Source organism: Pongo pygmaeus, chromosome 16, assembly GCF_028885625.2.
Source record: "Pongo pygmaeus isolate AG05252 chromosome 16, NHGRI_mPonPyg2-v2.0_pri, whole genome shotgun sequence".
Taxonomy (NCBI): domain Eukaryota; kingdom Metazoa; phylum Chordata; class Mammalia; order Primates; family Hominidae; genus Pongo; species Pongo pygmaeus.
In genome coordinates, this window is record NC_072389.2 from 83,445,691 (window position 1) to 83,470,313 (window position 24,623).

The window sequence follows — 24,623 nt, forward strand, 5'->3', positions numbered from 1 at the left end:
GGACTGTGGAAAGCACCAGCAGGGCGCTCCAGGGCTGGGCCTTCAGAGCACCCCTGGAGGCTCCTGCAGTTCATGGAGTGGAGACAGACAGGTCGGGCGCCCTCAGGACCAGCACACCTGGGAGCCTCGAGTCACGCAGCCCATCTCAGGTCCAGACTCCGTCCCAGCTGTGTGACCCAGGGCCCATCGCTTTCCCTCTCTGAGCTCTAGCTTTCTGTCTGTCGTTAAAATGGGGATGGTAATAACATCCCATCCTCCCCGTCCATCCCACCCCGCCCCCACCCCCAGGCAGGCACTGAGGGGAGTAAGTGTGAGGACCAAGACAGCCACAGAGCAGTGAGCACGGCCTGAGGCAGGGGTTTCATCAACCTTAGAGCCCCCTGCCTTCCTCTGCGAACCTAAATGCAACCGTGTCATCTATTGAATGCTGCTGTGAGCAGGTGGGCCTCCTGCTGAGCACCACCATGCAGACCTGCTAAGAGTCATCCTGCCCTCAAGAAGCTCCTAGGGGAAGAGTCATTTCTGTGGCCAGGATGAAGGTGGTGGATAATTAAAATAATAACAATGACGACAACCGAGGCTGACGTCTCTGGCGTGCTTCTGACGTGCCTGGCACGTGTCCCGGGCTTTACCTGCGCCTCTCCATCAACCCTTAGCACCACCTATGAGGCAACTGGTATCACTGTCCCCTTTTAGTTGGGGAAACTGAGGCTCAGAGAGATGAAACAAGTGAGTGCACAGCCAAGTCCTGGACCCAGGTCCCCACCCTAGTCCAGGCTCAGCAGGGCAGGGAGGGACTGCCCCCGAGGCCTGGGCATCCTGGAGGGATGAGCAGCACAAAGTGCCACACCCAAGCAAGCCCTCCCCAGGCCTCAGTTTCTTCACCTGTAACATGGGGGTGGAACGACCCCAGCCCCAGCTGGGGGGCATCAGGGGAAAGTGGCACAGGTGGGGGAGGGGGCAACAGTTCCAAACGGAGCCGAGGCGGCTGTGAGGTAAGTCGGGGCGCGGGGGCGGGAGGCGAGAGAAAGAGACAGATCTCTCAGGCTCAGCTCAGGCGTTGTGATATTTTTCCCCAGGTTATATTTTTAGATGGACTACTTTCTCTCCCCTCCCCCTGCCTCAGTAGGAGGAGGAACACAGAAATAGCCGGGCGTGCGTGTCTGAGCTGGGCTATATATAGTGGGCACAAACCCAGTCACCTGGGGCTCTCCCACTCCCTGCACCCGGAGCAGAAGCGGGGAGTGGGGAGGGGGGCCCCTTCCTCTTACCCAATGGCCCCAGGGTCTGCTCAGCTCTGCCTGTTTCCTCCAGGTACCCCCATCCCAGCACACACCCGTGCACACACATGCACACATACAGATGCACACGTGACTGAAGCCTGTCTGCACCGACTCAGCATCAGGGGCTTTCGAGGGGTCCAGAGCAACCTTAGGGGTGTGAATTGGGCAGGGAGGGTGGCGTGAGCCAGGCCAGGAGATGATTTTGGCTATGACTCTCTCAGCCTCGGTTTGCTGGTCTGTAAACGTGGAGACTTATCAGGTCTGTGGGCCCTTTACCACTTCAGAAGACTCAACTAATGTCGAACACGTTCCCCCAGCTGTGCCCGTCTGAGTCCCCGTTGTTGAGATGAGGAAACTGTGCTGGCACTGGCCAAGGTCACCAGCAAACCTGCAGTGGCAGAGGCACTTTCTAGTTTCAACCTCGCCTCTCCGGGCTCAGTTTCCTCATCAGTGAAGTGGAGATAAGGTCAGCACCCACATCATGGGCTATAGTGAGGACTGGATGAGGGGGAGGCACATAAAGTGCCTAATGTGGGCTTCCATAACTAGGGAGAGGGCCACGAGCACCCAGGGGCAGTAAGCACCCCCGAGTCTCCCTACTACCTCCCTTGGCCACAGCCCACCACTGGGCCAGGCTCCAGCCTCATGTTCAGGGGCTGAACCATGCCCTCCCCCACAGTCTACCTTGGCAGGCCTTCAAGAAAAAGCCCACAGCCAAATCACCCACACCCAGCCCAGGGTAGGTATCAGCAACTGCTTCCCAGACGATGGGTGGACCCGGCCACCGCCCCATCCCAGGAGAGCCTGAGATGAAGGCCTGGCCTCCTCCCAGGCCTCCCAGTGCTGGTCACACTAGCCGTGCTGAAGTATCAGAGCAGAAGGACCTCACCCCCATACCCACCCTTTCCTGATGGTGGGGCTCCCTTCTGGGTGTCCAAGCTGGTTTTGGTGTGCCCAGTCCAGAGGCAGGTCTACACAGGCTCTGCCGACTTTCTGCCCCAGGACCTGAGAAGGACAGAAAACCCTGAATGGGGAATTCAGCCATGGGGGTTGGGGGTTTCAGTTTTCCCATCAGTACTTATTCTCCACAGAGGAATTTAAATCCATCATCTTGGCTGGGTGAGGTGGCTCATGCCTATAATCCCAACACTTTGGGAGGCCAAGGCGGGAGGATCACTCAAGCCCAGGAGTTTGAAAACAGCCTGGGAAACATATCGAGACCCTGTCTCTACCAAAAAGAAAATAAAATTATCTAGGCACGGTGGCGTTGTACCCAACTACTGTAGCAACTACTGATGAGGCTGAGGTAGGAGGACCACTCGAACCCCGGAGGTCGAGGCTGCAGTGAGCTATGATCACACCACTGCACTCTAGCCTGGGCAACAGAGCAAGACCCTGTCTCTAAATAAATAAATAAATAAATAATCAATTATCTTGTTTAACCCTCACAACTTCCCTGAGAAAGGTACAATGGTTATTTTGCAGATGGAGAAACAGACGCCCAGGGTGGGGAAAAGGCCTGCCTGGGTCACACAGAAAGTGACAGGCAGCTCCCGTGAGAGGTAGAGCCTGCATCTGCCAGACCTGGGAAAGCCAGGATGTGAGCCTGGAAGGTGGACTCCTGTGTTGAACAACTGGCTTGGAAAATTCCTGAACATGTGTCCATGGGCTTGAGAGAGAGCTGATTTGAGATGGCTCCAGCACAGCATGCCCAGGGAGCGTACATGGAGCGGCCGCCCCACCCCTATTCCTGCATCCATCCCCTGGCCATTGAGTTTTTGGGCCCAAGTGCAAAACTTCATTTTCCTGGCTGCAGAGTTCCATTTGGTTGGTAGGTTTCAGCTTAGAGCTTCCGCCAGCCGAGCACCCACGGTGAGAACTGCCTCTCACTGGCAAATGTGGGACTCAGCACCTTCATCTGAGTCACCGGAAGATTAGGGCAGGAGGAGGCCACAGCCCTAAGCTGCCCCACTGAGACCTTTTTCTCCCCCAGACCAGTGTCCAGTGTTGACCCTTTGGGCTGCTGACTCTACACAAGTCCTCCTGAGTGAACTGAGAGAGATGGGTGAGGAAGAAGCCTGCATCCCTGCAGTGGGCTGCCTACCCCGCAGGCACCCCATCCTGCCCGACCTGGCCTGGGTACAGCAAGACCCAAAGACCCAGAGAAGGAAAGACTCAGGGCCAGAGCAATAGCCATCATCAGGAGGAAGGAGCAAAAGTCCTGTCCTCATTAGGGCACCCAGATATCAAGACCCTGCACAAGAAAGAATGAGCTTGCAGTTGCTATGGCCTCTGCTCAGTTTCTGGATTTCCACAGGCAAAACAAATGAAGTTGGACTCTTACCTTACACCATATACAAAAATTAACTCCAAATGGGTGAAAGACCTAAACACAAAACCTGAAACTATACCACTCCTAAAATAAAACATAGGGGAGAAGCTTCATGACATTGGATTTGGCAATGATTTCTTGGACATGACACCAAAAACACAGGCAACAAAAGCAAAAATAGACAGATGGAACTACATCAAACTTAAAACCTTCTGCTTAACAAAGGAAGCAATCAACAGAGTGAAAAAGCAACCTACGGAATGGGAGGAAATGTTGGCAATCCATCTATCTGAAAGGGGTTAATATCTAGAATACATAAAGAACTTCTACAACTGAACAACAAAAATAATCCAATCAAAAATTGGCGAAGGACTTGAATAGACATTTCTCAAAAGAAAATATACAAATGGCCAACAAGCAGATAGAAAGATGCTCAGCATCACTAATCATCAGCGAAATGCAAAGCAAAACCACAATGAGGTCTCACCTCACCTCAGATAGGGACGGTCACTACCAAAAGAAAAATAAGTATTGGCAAGGACGTGGAGAAATCAGAACCTTTGTGTATTGCTAGTAGGAATGTAAAATGGGGCAACCACTAAATTAATTGTAAAAATTAAAAATAGAATTACCATTCGATCCAGCAATCCCACTTTTGGGTGTGTGTATGTGTGTGTGCATATATATACATATCATAATTGAAAACAGGATCTCAAAGAGGTATGTGCACGCTCGTGTTCATTGTAGCATTATTCACAATAGCCAAGAGATGGAAACAACCCAACTGTCTATCAACAGATGAACAGATAAACAAAATGTGGTGTATACAGATGATGGACTATTTTTCAGCCTTAAAAAAGGAAGGAAACGCTGTCACATGCCACAATATGGATGAACATGGAGGACATTATGTTATGTGAAATAAGCCAGTTACAAAAAGACACATATATATGGTTTCCTGGTATGAGGTATCTAAGGTGCTCAAACTCTTAGCAAGTAGCAGGAAGGTTGCCAGGGGCTGTGGGGACGGCCAAAGGAGCAGTTGTTGTCCAGTGGGTACAGAATTTTGGTCATGCAAGACGAAAAGGAATCTGGTGTACAGTAAGGGGCATACAGTTCACACTGCCTTACTGTGCACTTACACACGGCTAAGATGATACATTTTATATGGTTTTTTTTTTTACCATAATTTAAAAAAAAAGAAAGAAAAGGAAAAAATGAGCTTCATCCCCATCCTATAGATGAGGAAACTAGCACTCAGAGAGGTGAAGTAATTTCCCCAAGGTCACACAGCTGGCAGGTGGCAACACGGATTCAAAGCTCTTTTGTCTGGCTCCCGGGGACGCTGCACATTCCTTTGAGAAAACGTCCAGGGCTGACACATGGGCACTCTACAATGGCTTTTGGAGGAGGCAAGTCTTAACCATGCATCTTAAAACAGGATAAATGGCTTTGCAGCACACTAAAGGGCCGTCCCTGGGAGAAGAGGAGGAGTCCCCTCTTACCAGGCCTCTTCTGAGGGCCCCAGGTCAGGGCTGTGTCTCCTCCCCCAGTCCAGGCCTCTTCCCTGACTGTCTGCCTGGCAGAGATGGCCCCTGGCTGCCCTCAGCCTCCTGGCCCGGCCAGGTCTGGCGGTGATCGATCCTGCCCAGGTGCAGGCATTTCAGGCAGCTGCCTCTCCCGCTGCCTGGCAGTGTGATTAATGCTCGCCCTGCGAAAAGCCCACTCATCACGGACATGCCACATGCCCACCAGCTCGAGGCAGGTGGGCTGCACTAGCGTCTGCTGAGTCCCAACCCCCAGAGCTCACCCTGTTCCGGCCAGGCCAGAGACCAAAGCCTCGCTCGTCTCGGCTGCTGAAGGCTGGAGGCTGGGAGTAGGTGCCACACACAGGGGCCATACCTAGAAGGGGGTTTTCTGTGGCCCTCACAGCCTCACTCCTACCCTCTCCTCCCAGCCTCCAGGGAGGGGTCTGAGGGCAGCTCCAGCTCCAGCTCCAGCTTGGGGATGGGATGGAGCTAACGGGAACCCCACCTCATCCACTCCCTCCCAGCTGTGTGACCTCAGGCAGGCCTCCTTGTCTCTGGGCCTGTTTCTATGTCTGCAATGTGGGCATCACACTTCTCCCTCACCAGCCCTTGGGAGGAGCCATGAACACAAATGCTTGGAATGTAGTCCAGACTGCCTGGGTTCAAATCCCCACTCTGCCACTTAAGGACTGTGTACTTTTGGGCAAGTCTCTCATCCTCTGTCTGCACTTCAGTTCTCTGTAGAAACAGCTCATGGATTGTAGCGAGGATTAAATAAATAACTATTTGTAAAATGCTTAGCATAGCGCCTGGCACATAGCGGGCACTGAGGAAACAGGAGCTGTTATTACTCTGGTCTGCTGTTGCTGTCCTATTTCGCAGAGCTGTTTTGAGGTCTGGACTTGGCCAAGTATTTGCAAGGTATTCTGCAAAGGGAAAACCCACCCTCTGTGATGGCTGAATGTCCATTCTTTTTAACCTTCCTTCCCTGCAAGGCTTATGGCACCCACACCCACCCAAGAGCCCAGCTGGCACTAGGAGGGCCCAGCCGGCACTGGGAGGGAAGCTGGGAAGACTCCACTCTGCCTTTGGGCAGCTCGGTGCCAGTGGGGAGATGATGGAGGCACATCCAGGTCAGAGAGCACTTGCAGAGTTGGGCTAAGGAAGGGGGTACAAAGGAGCCCCAAGGGCTGAGCTAGGCTCAGGATTAGAGATCAGAGGCCAGGTGCAGGGAGGCGCAGCTGATTATCAGCCAATGAGGAGACACTGAAGGTCCTTGAGGAGGAGGGCAGAGCAGGCAGAGCTGGTCTCAGGCCCAGGACTGCAGATGTGCAGACCCAGCTTAACACTTGCTCCTCCCTGTGCAGACCCAGCTAGACAGGAGAATCCAGAGCTGAGAGGGCTGGGAGCTGGTGGAGGGAGAGCAGGGCAAGCATCAGGGGCTGTGGCCCAGTGCCTACCTGACCTGACCCTCCCGGCCCAGTGGTCCTTGTCCTGGGCCCCAGACCACTCTGTGCAGGAAGAGGATCTCCCTGCCTGGAGTTGGCCAGCCCTCTGACCCAGGTCAGAGATCTGACCTCCACTCTCCACACTCTGAGCTGCCGTGGGCTGCAGAGATGTTTGAATAGATATGGCTCCCGCTCCTCCAGAAAACCTACTCCTTCTCAAGGACTATATGCTGTTTTGCTCCTATGGACAGCAGTTCTCATAACTGATAGTTCCCTGTTCATTCTGACTACCAGGAATCACAGAACCAACTATTCAGCCCAAGATTGGACCCTCTATGTCCATGTTCTAATGCTCCCCAAGCTTTTCCTTGCTATTGCATCCTATTTTCCCCTGCCTTGGATTGTCTACCTTGGTATCGCAATTATGCTTAGCTCTCACAAATACTTATTGGAATAAGGTAGGTATAAATATAAAAATAGTTAATGTGCAAAATGGCAAATCCCCTCCATCCCCCCACATTTACCTGCTCCCCAGGGAATGAAAAACTCAGGACTGGAGGTCCGGGGTTGGGAGTGTTGTGGGGGGAGTAGGGGAAGGCTGAAGCAGGCCCCAGCCCTGTCCCTCTTGGCTGTGGCATCTAGTTGCACATAGGAGCCAGGAAGGCTCTGCTCTCACCCTAGAATGTTCTATAGCCCTGCTAATAACAATGACAACTTTGACTAGAATTTACTGAGTGCCTACTACATGCCAAGTGTCATTCCTAGCGCAGTACCTGACTATGCCATTTATCCCCTAACAGCCCTGTGAGGTGGGTTCTGCTATCATTTTCCTGTCACCCAATGGGAAAACTGAGGCCCAGAGAGCTTAAGTAACATGTCTAAGGCCACACAGCTGGTAAGTACTGGAGCTGGGACTCATGCTATGCTGTCTGATGCCACAAACCAGGTTCTCAGTAGCTACCCATCTTGCCTCAGGGGCTTGGGCAGCGCACATGACTTTCTGAGACTGAGACGGTCCGGCGCCTGCCCCGTACTCGTCTGTGCTGGGGCTGCCCCTGCCTCTCTGTCCCTCTATATCCAGACTGGTCCAGGCTCTCTTTCCCTCTAGCCGCACAGGCAGGCATCAGGCCTGGGCCACAGCATCAACCTGGGGGAGACGCAGGCAGAGGGCATCAGTAGATGCTCTGGAGCAGCAAGGCAGGGGGAAAAAAGCCAGACTTCGGCATCAAAGTGGCATAGGGCCCTCTTGAGCCTCAGTCTCCACATCTGTAACATGGGAACAGGAAGGACCTGCAGGCAGGTTAGGCTGAGGGGAGGTGTGGCCCATGCCTCCCTCAGGCCTGGCCACAGAAAGGCTGGTAAATGACAGCTGGGGCAGGGTCCTGGCTCCTCAGCACCTTGAGGTGCTATCCTGGGACTGCCCACTGAGAAAAACCAGAGCTGGGTCCCCCAGGACCTCCGGCCATCATTAGGGTCAGAATCCTGCACCACAACTGCCTAGCTGTGTGGCCTTGGCCAAGTCACTCTGCCCCTGTGGCCTTGGATAACGGGAGAATGATGTTTACTCATGCTTGGCATACAGTGTCTTAGCTGAGAATTATTTTTATTATCCCGGGGTACCCTCCAGCCCCCCGGACACCCCTCCACCCTGGCAGGCAGGCTGGGGTGGGGGCAGAGTCATGGGAGGCACATGTGCGGGAGAACAGGCTGGGCCCAGACACCAGGCTCCAATGTAGAAGCCGCCCCCAGGTGCCAATACTGTAGGAGGTGGCAGAGAGCCGCCCCACTGCCCTAGTTTCCCAGAGAGCTTCCTTGTTGAAGTGGGGAGAGACTCGGCACACAAATGCACATGCACACACATGCACATCAAGGCCCATGCGTGTCCCCTGCCCGGGACAGCCAGAGCCTGGCCCTAGAGTCTGGCCCGCTCCTGGTGCCCTCAGCCCCTTCAGGGCACAGGACATGGGAAAGGGGATTCAATCCCAGCTCTGCGTTTTCTGTGACTTGGGTCAACTCAGCCTCCATATGTGGGCCTCCATTTTTCATAGGGAAACAGGGATCATGGCATCCCTCTCCTGCGTGAGAACCAACGATGTTCCATGTGTGAAGAGCCTGGGCCAGTTCCTTCTCCTCACTCTCCTCCCTGCCACCATCCCAATGTGCCAGGCCTCTCTGCTCAACCCCAGCATTGCCACTGCTGCCTCTCTGTGCCCCATTAAAGCAGCCTCCTTATTTCCTCGAGGCTCAGAGATTTCATCCCTCTGTGCCTCCCCTACCCAGGTGGCTGAAAGCTCCTGTCACTGAAGCAGGGACGAGCTCTCTCCAGCTGCACACCCAGCTCCCTCCTGTCCAGCACTATCCCTGGCAGCCCTCAGTAACTGACACCCAGAGGGAGACAGCAGGGAAGAAGCTGGAGCCGCCTCCCCCACCACAACCACAGCAGCCTGGATACAGGAACCCGAATGTCACCCAGTTCAGACTGAACTGGCTCTGCTGCCCACCCCACCAGCCACCAACCACGGCAATGACAATCACGACTCCATTGATGGGCCCTCACCACGTGCCAGGTCATGCATCATCTCATCTCATCTTCCCAATATGCCTATGAGAAAACAACTGCTGTGCCCATTCTACAGATGAGGAGACTGAAGCACAGAGAAACCATGAACCCAAGTCTAGCTCAGGACTTGAGGTCTGCACTCTACAATTTACTGCTAAGTCCACCCACTGCTCCTCAGAAATGCCCAGGACCAGAGGGCTGGCAGAAAGAGCAACGGGGCCTCCCTTCTGCGCTGGACTGAGGTGAAAACCAACAGCAGTGTTTGCAGCATACACATTCTGACCTTAAAGTTAAAAATTAAGTTCCCAAGTATAGGATGTTGTTTAGGGAACTGGCCTAACACCCACCCCCGTGGTTCCGCTCCCCTGTTTTAGAAATGAAGGTAGTGCTAGCTTGCGTCCACCGCTCAGGCTCACACAAAACGTCAGACCGGTAAACTCTGGTGCTGATGATGGGGTGGCGAGAGGTGCCCAGCAAATGCACCCATCCAAGCAAGACCCTTTCCCCAGGCCTACTGGGCTGTGCCAGGTGGACTGAGGTCCCTTCTGGAGTGGCCTTCACATGTGCAGTCCTGTCAGATGGGTGTCACCCCTTAGTGCTCGAGTGTGGCTTCCCCTGAGGCAGAGCTACCGGCCAAGGCTGGCCACACCCCACGCCAGCCCTGCCTGCACACAGAGCCCATGGGGGCTCCCTGCTCTGCACTCGGACAGATGCCGTTGTTGTAACTGTGGCTCCCATGCCCCCCAGCACACATGTTCAGGCTCTGATCCAGCACACAGGCTGCTTTTATTTCAAAGATTTCACGAGGCCATCCCACGAGTCATAAATAATCGAAGGTGCTCTGATGCTGCGTCCAGGTGTGTTGACTGATAGCCCTCCCCACCGGCTGCGGCCGGCCTCTCGGATTGGAGCCTGCCCCTTCCCAGCTCTCCCCTGAACGGCATCCCTTCCACTGAAGCCTGTGTCTGCAGATCCCTGAATTGCCTGCCCACCCTCCTTCCTGTTTCCAGGCCCTCTCAGCGTGCAGCGGCCACCCCCACAGCTCCCCCATCTAGGTCGGGACAAGCGCCTGGAACTCATTCTCACTGAACCGAGTGGGGCTGGGGCCCACTCAGCCACCCACAGGATGGCAGCTGAGGGCAGTTACTGTGGGGTAGCTTCTCAGAGGAGGCACACTCCGAGCAGAGGAGGCTGTTAGTGTCCAAGTGTGGAGGAAAGGGAAGAGGGCATAATCCAGGAAGGACGGACGTGCCCCAGAGACAGAGAACCCGAGAGACTAGCCCAGGGGCTCCCTCTCACAATCTTGCTGGCTGTGGCTGCCTGGTCCACACACACCTCTTCATGGATGCAGCCTCCAGCTCCCACCCCCATGCCATGACCCTTGAGGGCCTGACCGGAGGATATGGTGGCCAAGGGCGTGGCCTCCAACCATAGCCCTCCTCTCAGGTGACCCACCACTGGGAGATAAAGTGTAGGGAGAGAGACGGATAGACCCATGGAACCTGGAGTGGAGACCAAGACCAAATCCTACCTTGCGACCGAGGCCTCGGGAAGGGAACAAAGTGCTCCCTCTCATGGGTTGCTGTTGCTAAGATTAATGAGCTAATTAAAGTATGAAGATGGTTTCTTGTACACTTAAAAAGAGGTGATCAACCATCACAAATTAATCACAATTAGCAACCCTCCTCCAGGCAGTCTGCCTGGATTAGGTCCACTGAGCGTAGTTTCTCCTCTCCCAAATGACAGGAGACTGCACTGGCCCTTGCAGGGGCGTCTGAGCTGCCGAGGGCTGTACTTCTCCAATCCCCAGAGCCCTTCAAACTCCTTCCAAGGCTCTGCTGCAAAATGACTGTGTGTTTTCACATCTATTAAGCACCAACTGTGTGCCAGGCTCTTGGTACTTGGCCTTCTACACACAACACAGTGCTCAGGAGGATAAGCTATGAGGAGCTCCCTTTTACAGATACGGAAATTTGAAGCCAGACCCCTAACTCCTGATCTCAGTTAACCCCTGCCCTGGGTTGTGCGGCAAGTTAGGCCAGGGGAGGGTGGAGGATGGACAGCCGCACCCCTCTAGCCCCCACTACTTCAAATCTGCTAGTGCTGCTGCTGCAGGCTTGTGAGGAGGGGTGCCGTCTCCCCAACTTCACACCCCTTCTGCTCCCTCCTGAGCACATAGGTAAGGCTGACTTGGAAGAGATGCCTGGGCCCTTGACACCAAATTAAAACCAGAATTCCAGAGAGGGAGAGAGCATGGATTTTTTTTTTAAATTAAAATACAAAACAAAACCAGAAACCCTCCCTGTAATCATCTCCAGGACAGAGTGTCCTTGGAACTGAAGTCGAGGCTGGGGGCTACTGGGGTCACCTTGCCGCCCCTCATCTAACAATGCTCCCCAGACACAGGAATAGTGTCTGAAAAATGCTTATCACAGAGCACAACCAGGCCCTAAGGTCAGAGCCTGACCACCCAGAGCATCCCCAGACCCAACAGATTCCCTGGCCTGTCCCCCACAGGCCGCCCACCTCACCTGAGTGGCCCACAGCTCTGCTTCTCCTCCAGGAGGAGCCTCCAGGATCCCCAAGTTCAAGGCTGGCTGGTGCCTGGGCCAGGCACCCACACTTCCCAGGGACCCAGCGGTTGCTCTCTAAGGGCCCCCAGCGCCTATAACCCTGACCCATCAGACCAGGGAGCTGCCTTCCTCCTTTCTCCTAAAAGCTGATCCCCAAACCTTCCCACCCCCTACCTCGCCCAGTGACTTAAAAGTGCCCCTCCCCAGGAACATGGCTGGGGAAGGGAAAGGGGCGTCCAGGAGATGGGAGAGGAGAATGAGGTGGCAGAGAGAGGGCTGCTGCTCCGCACAGACCCCTTGGCCCCGCTGCATCCACCAACACAGACAGCAGCTGCTCAACTCACTCAAGCATCGGCTCAGGGCTCAGGGCTCCGGGCTCAAGATCAGGGCCTCCTCGGTGGGACACCTGCAAAGAGACAGCAGGGAAGAGGTGAGAGGACAGTCAGACTGGGGCCTGCAGACCCATCCTGTAATCAACCCCACCCAAGTTTCTGCCCAGCCTGGGCTTCCCCGTGTACTGGGCCAGATAGAGCAGGAGGAGACCTGGACCCTGCCCTCTGGAAGCCTGCGGGCAGCCTAAAGATGCCACATTCATTCCAGAGTCAAGATTGCACTTTCGGTAAAGCAAGGGCATGGGCTACAGCAAGCTGGGATTCAGGCACCCACACAGCACTGGAGGACACACAAACTAGACTTGCAGCGCAGTCCCCACCTATCCAAGCCTGTGTGCAGCGGAAGTCACAGTTCTCTGGTTCCTGGACACACAGGGCTGAACCTCAAATCCTCCCTCCTGAGGCCACGTGTGGCTCATGGTCCCAAGGAGCACAGAGGAGCTGGTGGGAAGGGAGTATCCAGGGCCACCTTCCCATGTCTGCCTGAGGCCTTTACCTGGGCCCAGTCTCAGCTTTGTCACTGGCTCACCCTGGGACCCTCACTGTGCCTCCCATCAGTACAGGCAGGTGCAGCAGAGTTGCTGGGACTTGTGCAAACACAGCTTGCTGGGCTCCACCCCGAGAGTTTCTGACCAGTAGGTCCTGGGGGTGGTGGCACCTGAGGATCTGCATTTCCAACAAGCTCCCAGGTAATGCTGATGCTGCTGGTTGGGGATCACACTTTGAGAACTGCTGGCCTTGAAGATGTGTCCATCCTGGAAAGTACAAAGCCCACATCCTCAAGGAGTTCACAGGCTAAATGGGAGACCACTCATACACACACATGCATGCGTGCACACACATCTCACTCCCAGCGGCCATAGTGGAAATGTGGCTTCTGAACACTAAGGCGATCTGACAGGGGCGGGCTGTGGGCTGGTGCAGTCACGGAAGGCTTCCTAAAAGAGGTGAAGAACTAAATGACTACCTTCACATATTATGGCCTTATTAGGCAAATAACACATGAAAGCATTCTCCTTTTAAGAAGTTCAAATACAGTAGTCTGTACAGTAAACACTCTCATTCCCAGTTACCTCTCCAGAGGTCCTGACTGCCGTCCCTTTGGCATGAAACTTTAACTGTGCATTTGCACACATGTGCAAATGTGTGTGCAATCCTACCTGAAGGGGTAGGATCACTTGAGGTGCACACAGACATGGGGGTATATACCAGAGAGCACAGCCCCTGTGCTTGTGTGCACCTGCATTCCTCACTTCACAACAGATTTTTGAGACCTTTCCCTGTCCATACATAGCAATAACCATGCTTGTGCTCACTGAGCACCTACTGTGTGCCAGACACTGGGCTGAGTGCTGTACCTCTTAACCCGTCTGATCCTACTAACAGCTCCCTAAGTGGGTGCTGTTTTGATCCTCATTTTGTAGATGAGGAACTGAAGTGGGCCAGGCGTGGTGGTGCACACGTGTAATCCCAGCACTTTGGAAGGCTGAAGGGGTAGGATCGCTTGAGCCCAGGAGTTCAAGACCAGCCTGGGTGACATAGCAAGACCCTGTCTCTACAAAAAAAATAAATTAATTTAAAAAATTAGCTGGGCATGGTGGTGTGCACCTGTGGTCCTAGTTACTCAGGAGGCTGAGGCAGGAGGATCACTTGAGCCCAGAAGGATCACTTAAGCCCAGGAGGTGGAGGCTACAGCAAGCTATGATCGTGCCACTGCACTCCAGCCTAGGTGACAGAATGAGACTTCATCTCTAAAAAAGAAAAACCAAAAAGAAAGAAAAGAAAAAAGAAAAGAAAAGAAAACTGAGGTGCAGAGTAGAGTGGTGACCAGTAAGCCACCTGAGTGTACAGCCAGGGCATAGTGGAGCCAAAGTTTGGATCTGGGCTGTGAAGCTCCAGCATGTTTTCCTAACGGACTGTCACAGCTGAGCTCTCATGGTGCTGCACTGAGGCATGCCACGTGGGGTGTACCCTCACCTGTGTAATCAGGCCCCCAAGGATGAGTGCTTAGGTGTTTCCAATTTTTTATTTCAAACATTGCTGGAAAAAAACATCCTGTCTCATTGCACACATGTGTAAGTATTTCTCTGGGTGCCTTCCTAAAGGGTAGATCAAAGGTATACACGTTTTACATGTAGATACTTGCTGCCAAGTTGATCTCCATAAAACATCTGTACTGATCTGCAACTGTCCATTTCCCCATGCGAGCCCTAAGTTAGAACAGTTCCCATTTACTCAGCACCTGTTGTGCATCAGATCCAGTAACATCTGGGCTGTCACCTCCATTCTGCAGAAAAGGAAACTGGCTCAGAAAGGTTATGCTGCTTGCCCAAAGTCACAGAGCATAGCAATTTGCCTCAATATTGTAAAAGAGAAAAGAAGGGAGGGAAGAAAGGAGAAAGAGAGGAAGGGGAGGAAGGAGGGAGAGGAAGGAGGGAGAGGAAGGAGGGAGAGGAAGAGAGAGAGAGGGAGGGAGAGAAATTCCTTGACCTCACATGCCCTCCCATTTGTCTGCTTCCCTTTAACAGCAAAACTCAAGAGCTGTCTCTACTGTCTCCACCCCTTCACTTCCAGTTCCCTCTCCAGTTCTGTCCCCATCACTCCACAAAACTGCTCTTATCAAGGTCCCCCAGAAACCTCAGTTTTGCCAAGCCCAATAGTCATTCTCTGTCCCCTCACTGGTCCCTGAGCTCTCAGCAGCATCTGACATGGCTGATTGCTTTCTCCATCAGGTGACATTTTATCTCCGGGTTTCCAGGACTCGGCCTCTCCTGGCTGTCCTCCTACACCTTCTCCCCTCTTACCTAACTTCCCTCCAAGCATCCGAGGCCCCAGGGCTCACCAGGACCTCTTCTCCATCCCACCCTGTCTGCACACTCCTCAGCTTAAACCCCTGCTGTGCCCCCAGGTCCCTCTCACCAGCCTCAGCTCCCTCCTGAGTGCCAGCTCATGTTCAGAGGCCTATTTGTCATCTCCGCTTGCTCATCTAACAGACCTGTCCAAAACAGAACTCTTCATTTTTATCCCCAAATTATGTCTCCCTCAGCCTTGACTTCTCTCTTTTTCCCTCAGCCCATACCCAAGCCATCAGCAAATCCTATCAGGTCTATCCCAGAACACATCCAGAACCTGACTGTTTCCCCCAGCTCCTCTGCCCCGCCCTGGCCAGCTCTTGCCTGGATTATTGAAACAGCCTCCTCCCTCACTCAGCTTCTTGCCTCCACCTCTGGCCCCAAACTATCAGAGCAGTACGATGACGGAGAGAATCAGGCCCTGTGGCTCCCTCCCATAAGCCCATGGTACAGACTGAAGTCCAAACTCTCTCCAAAGCCTTCGAGGTCCTGCCCGCCTCTCAGAAATCATCTTGCACCACAATCGGCCTCCTTCCCACATGGGCCAGTCTCAGGGTCTTTGCCCTCTCGCTCCTTCTACCGAAGGTTCTTCCCCCAGACTTTCTTACCATCCCATTCAAATGAGCCCTCTTACCATCCCTAGGCACCCTAGGTAAAATGCCCACCAGGCACCCCAGTCTCTCCCAATTTTCTAAGCATTTTCTCCGCCTGACATTATATTGTCTATTTATGTGTGGCCTTGTTTCCTGTCTGCCTCCTCATCACAACATAAACTCCATAAGGCAGGCAGGGCCCAAAGCCACCCTGTTCACCTCTGGATTCACCTCTGTACTATGTGCAGTGCTTGGCACCCAGGAGACAGTCAATACGTATTTGCTGAAGGAAGGAGGGAAGGAAGGAAAGAAGGAAGGAAGGAAAGAAGGAAGGAAGGAAGGGGCACAGCCAACTCTACCAGACTCCGAAGCCTGTGTTCTTACTCCCTACACAAACTGTCTCCCATACGAAGAAGCAGGCAGGAGCCAGAGGGCACGCCCAGCAGGCAGGACACACTGCAAAGGCAGGGAGATGGAAGCGAGACTGAGGCCTGGCCAGCTGGCGCAGTGGCACACACTGCACAGCAGTGGGGCCCCAGCCTCCCTGGGATAACAGGCCCAGCAGCCCCCACCCTAGGGGGTCTGCGGCTCTCACACCTGCCAACCTGTCCCATTCAGGAGGGAGCCTTGGGGGCGGCCGGCAGCTGAACGCGACTGGCGGGGGGCCAGGATGCCTGCCAACAGCTGGCGCCGCTGCCAGGCAGCCCAGTAATTGTGTTCGCAGCGGAAATTGGTCCAGGGAGTTTTTTCCTTTTGCCTCCCATTTTCTTTCTCTTCCCTTCCCCCCTTGGAGCTGCAAGACCCAGAAGATTGATCTTTGCCTGAAACGGAGGAGATAACTCGATATAATGAACTCCACGGTCCCTCTTGCTGTTTGGAGCTTTTAAAAAATTTAAAAGGGCTAGGGACAAAAAAGTAAGTCCTTGGGGGCCTCGGGGGCTGCTTCCCCTCCCTCAGAAGCCCCTGGCCCTACTTCTGTGCCCCTCTGCAGCTCCCCATCTCCTTCCTTTCCCCTTCTTTCTCCCTTGGGATGCCTTGATGGAACAAAGATTAAAAATATCCCCTTTCTCTTGCAGGCTTTAAAAATAATTTTGGTGAGGTCAGGGCTGGGTCCACCAATCACTCTGCCTCCCATGGCCCCCGTCACTGTGACCGTCCCCTCTCCCAAGAGTTACCAGCCAGCCTGGGGGTGACAAGTTGGCTCAGTCCACCTGTTCTCAAAGCATTTCAGGAGGCCCAGCCCACCCACTGAGGTGCCGCCAAAGACAGCTTTTGTTCCTGCAAGTGGTTCTTTAAAGAGCCACCTATGATACACAAAGGGAGCACAGTGCTGGCTGGGATGGCTGGAACAGAGGAGCTGCCCCTGCTTCCTGGAGGTCTGTGCCTCCCCCCAACCCATCAGCCAGCAGCCCCTCCAGCCAGTTGCTCCTGGGCTCTGTGCCCTGCATGCATTTACATATTCAGTCAGCGTTTATGGAGCACCTATCCTGTGCCAGGCACTGAGCTGAGAGCTGGGGACCCAGGGGACCACCAAACCCTTCTGATTCCTGCCCTCAGTGGCTGTAAAGCCTGGTGGCAGAGGCAGTCATTAATCAATGGCCACACTTGGGTGGGAGACACATTGGGATGAGGGCTTTAAAGGAAAAGCCAAGGAGCCCTGACAGCATGGACAGTGTGGTCAAGGAGGGCTTCCCTGAGGAAGTGTCCTTGGAGCAGAAGTCTGAAAAACAAGTATGAGACCGCCAGGCAGAGGGTGTGGTGGAGGGCTCCAGGCATTATGGGGAGGGTCTGCTCCCAGGAGTGCGCCATCCAATTAGAGCCTCTCCCCTGGTGCTCTGCCTGTAGAGAAAGGCCAGGTCCCCAAGTTACTTACCTGGCATTCAAGGCCCTTCCTAGCCTGATGTCTGCTCCCAAGACCCTCTTGTCTCCAGCATCTCCCTCCAAGATGCAGCACAAATGTTGCCTCAATGGCCCCATGCTTGTGCTGCTCCCCACCCAGCACAGACCACGCTGGCCTGTTATGGGATGTTACAGGCTCACCTGCCCACACCGGTCATGCTGTGGGGCCTCTGCATACCTGGTGCCCCACTCACAGCCAAGGGTGTGTGTCAAGGGGAAGAGAGCAACTGGAAGCACCCTCACGAGGTTTAGACTACGATCAGTGAGGGCTGGAGGCATCACGGAGAGCTTCCTGGAGGGGTGGGGCGGGGCTTTGAATACACAAGGATTTGGATAGTAGGGTGGGGAGTCCAGGGCAGCAGGGACAGAGGCTCAGAAAAGACCTGCAGAGGTAGGCACCTAAAGACCGAGGCCCGCCCAAGCAGATCTCTAACCTTCAACCCCCAAAAAGGCCAGGAGGAGAAGGAGAAGCTGAGGTTCCAAGAAGGCAGTGCTTCTGCCGAGCTATGCGGCTGGGCAACAGTGGCCAAAGGTGGCAGTAGCCTCCCTTCTGTCCCTAAGCAGTCATTGTTCACACATGTCCATCTCCTGGGGCTCAGGCATTCCCAGCCCCCAGTCCTGCCCTTGCCCCCAGAAGAGCTCACACACCAGGAGTCAGGCAGCTACCATACCATGTGGCCAAGGAAGGGAACCAGGAGCCTGGAGGAGAAGCCCAAACCTAGGCCAGCGGGGCAAGAGACACCTGAAGTGCTTCTCCAGGAAGGAGACATTGGCTGGGCTGGGGAAGGCACTCTCAGCAGGGGACACCCTGCAAAAAGCCCCAGAGGTGCCCCCTCTAGATTTGCTTCTTTGCCCTCTAGGCTTCTGGCCTGGCTGAGCTCCTGGGAACACGAGGCAGCAGCACCCCAAGCCTGAGCCTTTAGGGAACCAACCCCCGCCCCACCCACATTACACTGTCCTGAGAGGCTGGGAAACTCCTGGAACATTCCCTGGCCAGTCTCAGGTTTTTCCGCCCTCTGCCTTTGGGCCCTGAGGACCCCTTACCCCAGCCACCTTCAGAGGATAAAGCAGAAGCCAAGGCTGTTGCCCCAGGAAGGCCCCTGGCCACCTTTCTCTGGTGTCCTCAGGAGCCTAGGCCCCAGCATCCCCAAGAGCAGCCCTGGAAACAGGGCCTGGCCACCCAGGAGGGGCAGGCCGCAGGCCCCACAGACTATGGTGTGGCCAGCCGCTCTCCCCAGGGCCCACCACTGCCAGCAAAAAACAAAACCGCTTGACCTTGTGGTTCCGCAAAGTAGCTTCCCGCCTCAGCTTCCCCAGTGCAGTCCCCTGAGGCTGCGGGCTCTGTGGGCATCAGGTACAGCTGGAGGTAAAGGAAGCTCTGTGCAACCAGCCCTGCCTTGCTTCTGGGGGCCAAAGAAGCCCTGGTCCCCATACATACTCAGAAAGCCTGGCCTAGAATGTTCTCACCTAGAATGTCGAAACACAAGACTTCCCAAGACCTCAGCTGAAACCAGAGAGGAGAGGGGCCAAGAGGAATCCTGGGTTCAGATGGAGAGAAAGAGATGGGCAAGGGAGAAGGGCGGGGGGTGGGGTGGGGTTGGGCCATCCACAATGGGCAGGGCCTCCAATGCCAGGCAAAGGTGCTGAGCATCACCCTCTGTGCCCAGGAGCTCCATGGACCCATCCAAGCAGGGCGGGGCCTACTGCCAGGCACTGGTAAGATGAGAGGCCAGGCAGAGGGGCCGCTCCCAGGGAGCTAACGGACCTGGCTGAGCCCCACAAGCCTGGCTCAGGCTGGGCCAGAGAAGCTGTCGGGGACATGTGTGGAGGAGAGTGTTCTCTCCAAAGCCTCTGAAGGTGAGAAGGCCCAGGCTGGCTCCCACCCCAGCTTGCAGGCCAGCCCAGCCAGAGCTGCTCCCTGGCCTTCCTCCCCACAGCCTCTGGGAGGCAGAGGCACAGTGAACAGGGCCTCACAGAGCCACTTGATGGCCACTTCTTGAGCACTTCCAGGTACCGGGCAGATCAGCTCACCTCCCTCTCAGCAGTTCACTGAGCTGGGCACCAGTATCCCCCTTTCCAGAGGGGAAACTAAGGTGCAGGGTGGGGATGACTCACCTAAGGCACACAGCCAGCACCTGGTGGAGGCATAATTTGAACCCAGATCTGGGTAAATCCAAAGCTGTTAACCACGAGAGCCAGAGACAGAGGGATTCTGCCTCATCCAGGATGTAGAAGCCATAAGAGAGCATCCCTCCCAGCTAACAACGAGACAAAGCTGGATATTCTGCAAAACCATAACTTTCGTTCAGCCTGCTGGAGAGCTGGTGTTACAAGGCAGTCGGGGGGACCGAATTCCAAGGACTGGTGTACTGTCCAGGGAGAGTGGGAACATGGCCAGCTTCACCTTTGGCAGAGACTGTAGAAGAGAGCCTGCCAAAACGGCTGGAAGGATAAGAAGGAAACAGCTGGAAGGGGAGGAATTCTCAGCAGCTAGGTGTGGACCAGCCCTGGCAGTTCCAGACACAAGGAGTCCACCCTCACAGCCGGTGCATTTCCACGATGCTCCAAGAAAGCTTGGGGTGTAGCAAGAGGATGGACAGAATCCACAGTGCTGCATGGGTGCACAGGGCCCCCAGCCCGACGCCCAACCTCGCCTTCTCAGAAATTGAGAAGAATCTGGTGAGGAAGGTGGGAGAGATGGAGTGACTGAAAGGGTGGGGGGCAGGAGGAGAGCCCTCCTGGGCTCCATGCTGCCTTGGCTCTCCTGACTACCCCCTACCCCATGCTCCCCCTGCCAGGAGGGCCTCACTGACGAGTTGTAGGCAGCACCTTTCCCTCCTCCCTCCATCCACCTATGGCCACCTCCAGCACACCTTCACCGGGAACCCACTCTGCTTGGCACAAGCACCCAGCGTTATCCAGGGGCAGGGCAGAGGGGACAGAGAGCTCCAGGGCCCCTATGTCCTCTGTAAAAGGAGGGGCCTGACTCCTTTCCCCCATTGTAGGGAGTCAAAGGGCTAAGAAGGGCACAGATTCTTGAGGGGACAGCGTCAGAGCCCAGGCTTCCTGGCCTCAGGCCTGTGCCCCGTACCCTACCTTAAAGACAGGTAGGCTCCAAAGACCCCCAGTCTAAAGAGGGTTGGGAGGTTTTGCCCCATCCCTCCTGGAGACAGAATCTACTCTGGACACAGAGTAGGGAATGATTTTGCTTTTCTCTCTTCTTTAAGAACCTTTAGACAGTCAAATTACAACGCAATATAAAAGCAGAGGCAAAAGCATCCTGTTCAGGGCTGGCTGGGGAGTTATTCTCGAGTTAACAAGCAAGTGGGGAGAACCCAGGGACACGGGAGGGAGGCTGAAGATTTGCCTCCTAGGGAGAGGCAGGCAGCTGGATGGGCATCAAAAGGGGTGAAGGGGGTGCTGCTGAAAGCCAGACTGTGGGGGTGGGGGAGTCCTCCCAATCTGGAACGGAAGATGGAGGTGTGAGGGGCTCCCACAGTGAGCACCAGAAGCCCTAGGAGCAACCAGGTAACCCTCCCTGCCTTCATTTATTGATCCATCTGTAGCCAAGCCACAAGCATTTCTTGAGCATCTACTATACACCAGGCCCTCAGGGTCCCCAGTGGATATGGAAATGAGTGAGACAGACAAGATCCTGCTCTTAAAGAGCCTCGGGAGAGAACTCACCGTGGGCAGAGCCTGCTTCAACCTCTCCCCAAACGAGGCCTGGACACTGGCTGCACATCAGGCACCTCTGGCAGACACCAGGGGTGCCTGGAGCAGAGGAAAGAGCATAGCTTTGGAATTAACAAGCTGCGTGTCTATGAGCAAGTCCCTAACCTCTCTGACCCTCAGTAAGAATAACAAAAGCCAGCCTGGCGCAGTGGCTCACGCCTGTAATCCTAGCACTCTGGGAGGCCAAGGTGGGCAGACTGCTTGAGTCCAAGAGTTCAAAACCAGTCTGGGCAACATAGTGAAACCCTGTCTCTACTAAAAATACAAAAAATTAGTGTGGTGTGGTAGCGCACATCTGTAAGCCCAGCTACTTGGGAGGCTGAGGTGGGAGAATCACCTGAGCCTGGGAGGTTGAGGCTGCACTGAGCCAAGATGGCACCACTGCACTCCAGCCTGGACAACCAAAGTGAGACCCTATATCAAAATAAAAATAAAATAAAATAACAAAAGCCGCTAACTTGTATTAAACAGTTAATATGTAGTCAGCATTATTCTAAACTTTACGTGTATAAACTCATTTAATCAACACGACAAGACTGTGAGCTAGGTTCTATCAGTATTCCCCTTTTCAGAGGAGGAAATCAAAACGCAGAGAGGTCTAGTGCTTTGCCCAAGGTCATGCACATACAGCTACTGAGTGCAGCCAGGATCACAGCTGGACAGGCTGGCTCCAGAGGCCTCACCCTTAACCACTGCACCTTGCTTAAGAAGCTGTTCCCTAGCTGGGCACAGTGGCTCACGCCTGTAATCCCAGCACTTTGGGAGGCCAAAGCAGGGGGATGACTTGAGGCCAGGAATTCGAGACCAGCCTGGCCAACATGGTGAAACCCCATCTCTACTTTAAAAAAAAAAAAAATTAGCCGGGCATGGTGGTACACACTTGTAATCCTAGCTACTCAGGTGGCTAAGGCACGAGAATTGCTTGAACCTGGGAGGTGGAGGTTGCAGTGAGTCGAGATTGCACCACTGCACTCCAGCACTCCAGTCTGGGCAAGAGAGCAAGACTCTGTCTTAAAAAAAAAAAAAAAAAAAAAAAAAAAAAAAGGCTGGGCACAGTGGTTCACGCCTGTAATCCCAGCACTTTGGAAGGCCGAGGCAGGCGGATCACGAGGTCAGGAGATCGAGACCATCCTGGCTAACATGGTGAGACTCTGTCTCTACTAAAAATACAAAAAAATTAGCCGGTCGTGGTGGTGGGCGCCTGCAGTCCCAGCTACTCGGGAGGCTGAGGCAGGAGAATGGTGTGAACCTGGGAGGCAGAGCTTGCAGTGAGCCGAGATCTGGCCACTGAACTCCAGCCTGGGCGACAAAGCAAGACTCCGTCTCAAAAAAACAAAACAAAACAAAACAAAACTACAAAAAAAGCTGTCCCCAGCAGAGATCCTTAGCACAATTCCATGTGTCCTGCTGAAATCCAGAATCACTGCCACCCCAACCTGGCTCTGCCCACTGAGCTTGAGCTTCTATTCATTTGCTGGAGACCATCTCAAATGTTCGTTCTTCAGTGAAACCTGCAGATCTTTTTCAGGATAAAGGAGGAGACCCACATGCATTGGGACTCTGCTGCGGACAAGACCCTATGCCGATCACCTCATACACAATTGCTCATCTCTTCCTCACAACCCTGGCAGGCAAGACCAGCCATCTTTATTTCATAGAAGGGGAAACCAAGGCTCAAAAGATGAAGTGGCTTATCCAAGGTCAGGCAAACTTTGCCATATTCTGCATGCCTCTAGCAGGGATGGATGTTGTCGGGGACTGTGTGATGGAGGCTGGGGTGGGGTCACCAGATAGTTCCTCAGCCACTTAGGAAGGGTAAAAGAGCACCTGAGTCTGAAAGAACAGGAAATTATAAGAACCAGGAGCTGGGCACGGTGGCTCACATCTGCAATCTCAGCACTTTAGGAGGCTCCCTAGGAGTTCGAGACCAGCCTGGCAACAAAGTGAAACCCCGTCTCTACAAAAAAACAAAAAATTATCTGGGCATGATGGCCTGCACCTGTGGTCCCAGCTACACAGGAGACTGAGGCAGGAGGATCACTTGAGCCTAGGACATCCAGGTTGCAGTGAGCTGTGTTCAATGCCACTGCACTCTAGCCTGAGAGAGAGAGTGAGACCCCGTCTCAAAAAAAAAAAAAAAAAAAAAAAAGAAATGAACTGGAGACAGAATCAGTCAGTCAGTCAATAAACACTGTTGCCTGGGCACCTTTCACAAGCAAAATGGGTATAAACAACATGAGTATAAGCATGGGACCTCCCTCACTTTGTTCCATGAATTCCATCCCTCCCTCAACGCCAATACTGAAAGCACTTAGTCTTCTTTCCACCTGTCCACTTCCTGCCTAGATACATTTTTAGGTCTAAAGCCAATACTGCCACCTCCTTTAAGAAGCCAGCCCTGATTGCCCCAGAACCCCTGAACCTGTGGTCAGGCTGGGGACCGGAGCAGACCTAAGAGGTAGAATTGCCCCCATGCCACACAAGTTGAGGGGTGGTCAGGTGCAGGAGCAAGGCTGGGGGCTGGGGGCGAGGAGCCCTGCCTGGAGGATAACAAGGCACCCTACCCTGCAGGAGGCTCAGGCAGAAGCCAGCCGAACCATTGGCAGCAAAGCTAACGTGATGGATGGCACCATTCAGGAAGAAATAAATCCAGAGGCTCATGTGCCAGGTGAACTGGGGGGTGTATCCATTTTACAGATGCTTAATGAATGTGCTGGCCACAGCACACAGCAGCACATACATCTGCCTCTCCAGCTCCTTGAGCTCCAGAGACCACCTGCCACTCCCAGGGAAGGAGGGTGCTGAAAGGGGCCATAGATTAGCTGGCCCAGACCAAAACCTCCATTGGACAGATGGGAAAATTTAGGCCAGGAGAGGGCAGGGACTTACCCACAGTCACACAGGAATCAGCTGCAAAATCTGGACTAGAATGCAGGCACCTAGGCCCAGCCCATGGACGTCTCCCTCGGGACCTCTTCAAACCCTCCCTGTCTTTAGCTCCACTGAGTTAGCTAAGAAGAATACCCAACCACCCCATCCGCAGGCCCACGACTGCTCCTCCAGAGCTCCAAGCCCCTGTCCCTTGGTCCCCCGCCCAGGCCTAGCAGGTGGCCCCATCTCCTCCTCCTCCTCTCCCCTGGCAACACAGCCAGGGCTTGGGAGCACTTCTGATAGCACTGAGTGGATGAGGGGACATTGCAAGTCATCTGGAGTGCAGACAGGTCCTGGGGGTGGGGTGGGTGCTGTCTTAATGAACAGATAAGATCCATCACGCTCAGCTCAGCATGCCCAGAGACTCTTCCCTGGGACAAGACCTCCAGGGTTCCCCCAAGCAGGTCAATCACTCCCCCTGCAAGCTTCTTCATTACTTTTTCTGTAACCTCTCACTGCCTAGAAGAGCAGAGCTCAAGCTGGCCTTGTCTGTGTC

At 54.2% G+C, this 24,623-nt stretch overlaps 1 protein-coding gene across 7 annotated transcripts in view; it reads right to left on the reverse strand.

The window, feature by feature from the left end:
- LINGO1 (leucine rich repeat and Ig domain containing 1) overlaps positions 1-24,623 on the reverse strand; it is a 208,870-nt gene that overhangs the window by 112,160 nt on the left and 72,087 nt on the right. For all 7 annotated transcript variants that reach the window (XM_054451644.2, XM_054451638.2, XM_054451639.2 and 4 more), the window contains one exon: positions 12,070-12,131. The gene's annotated coding sequence lies outside the window, so the exon portion shown is untranslated. The remainder of the gene's footprint in view (positions 1-12,069; positions 12,132-24,623) is intronic.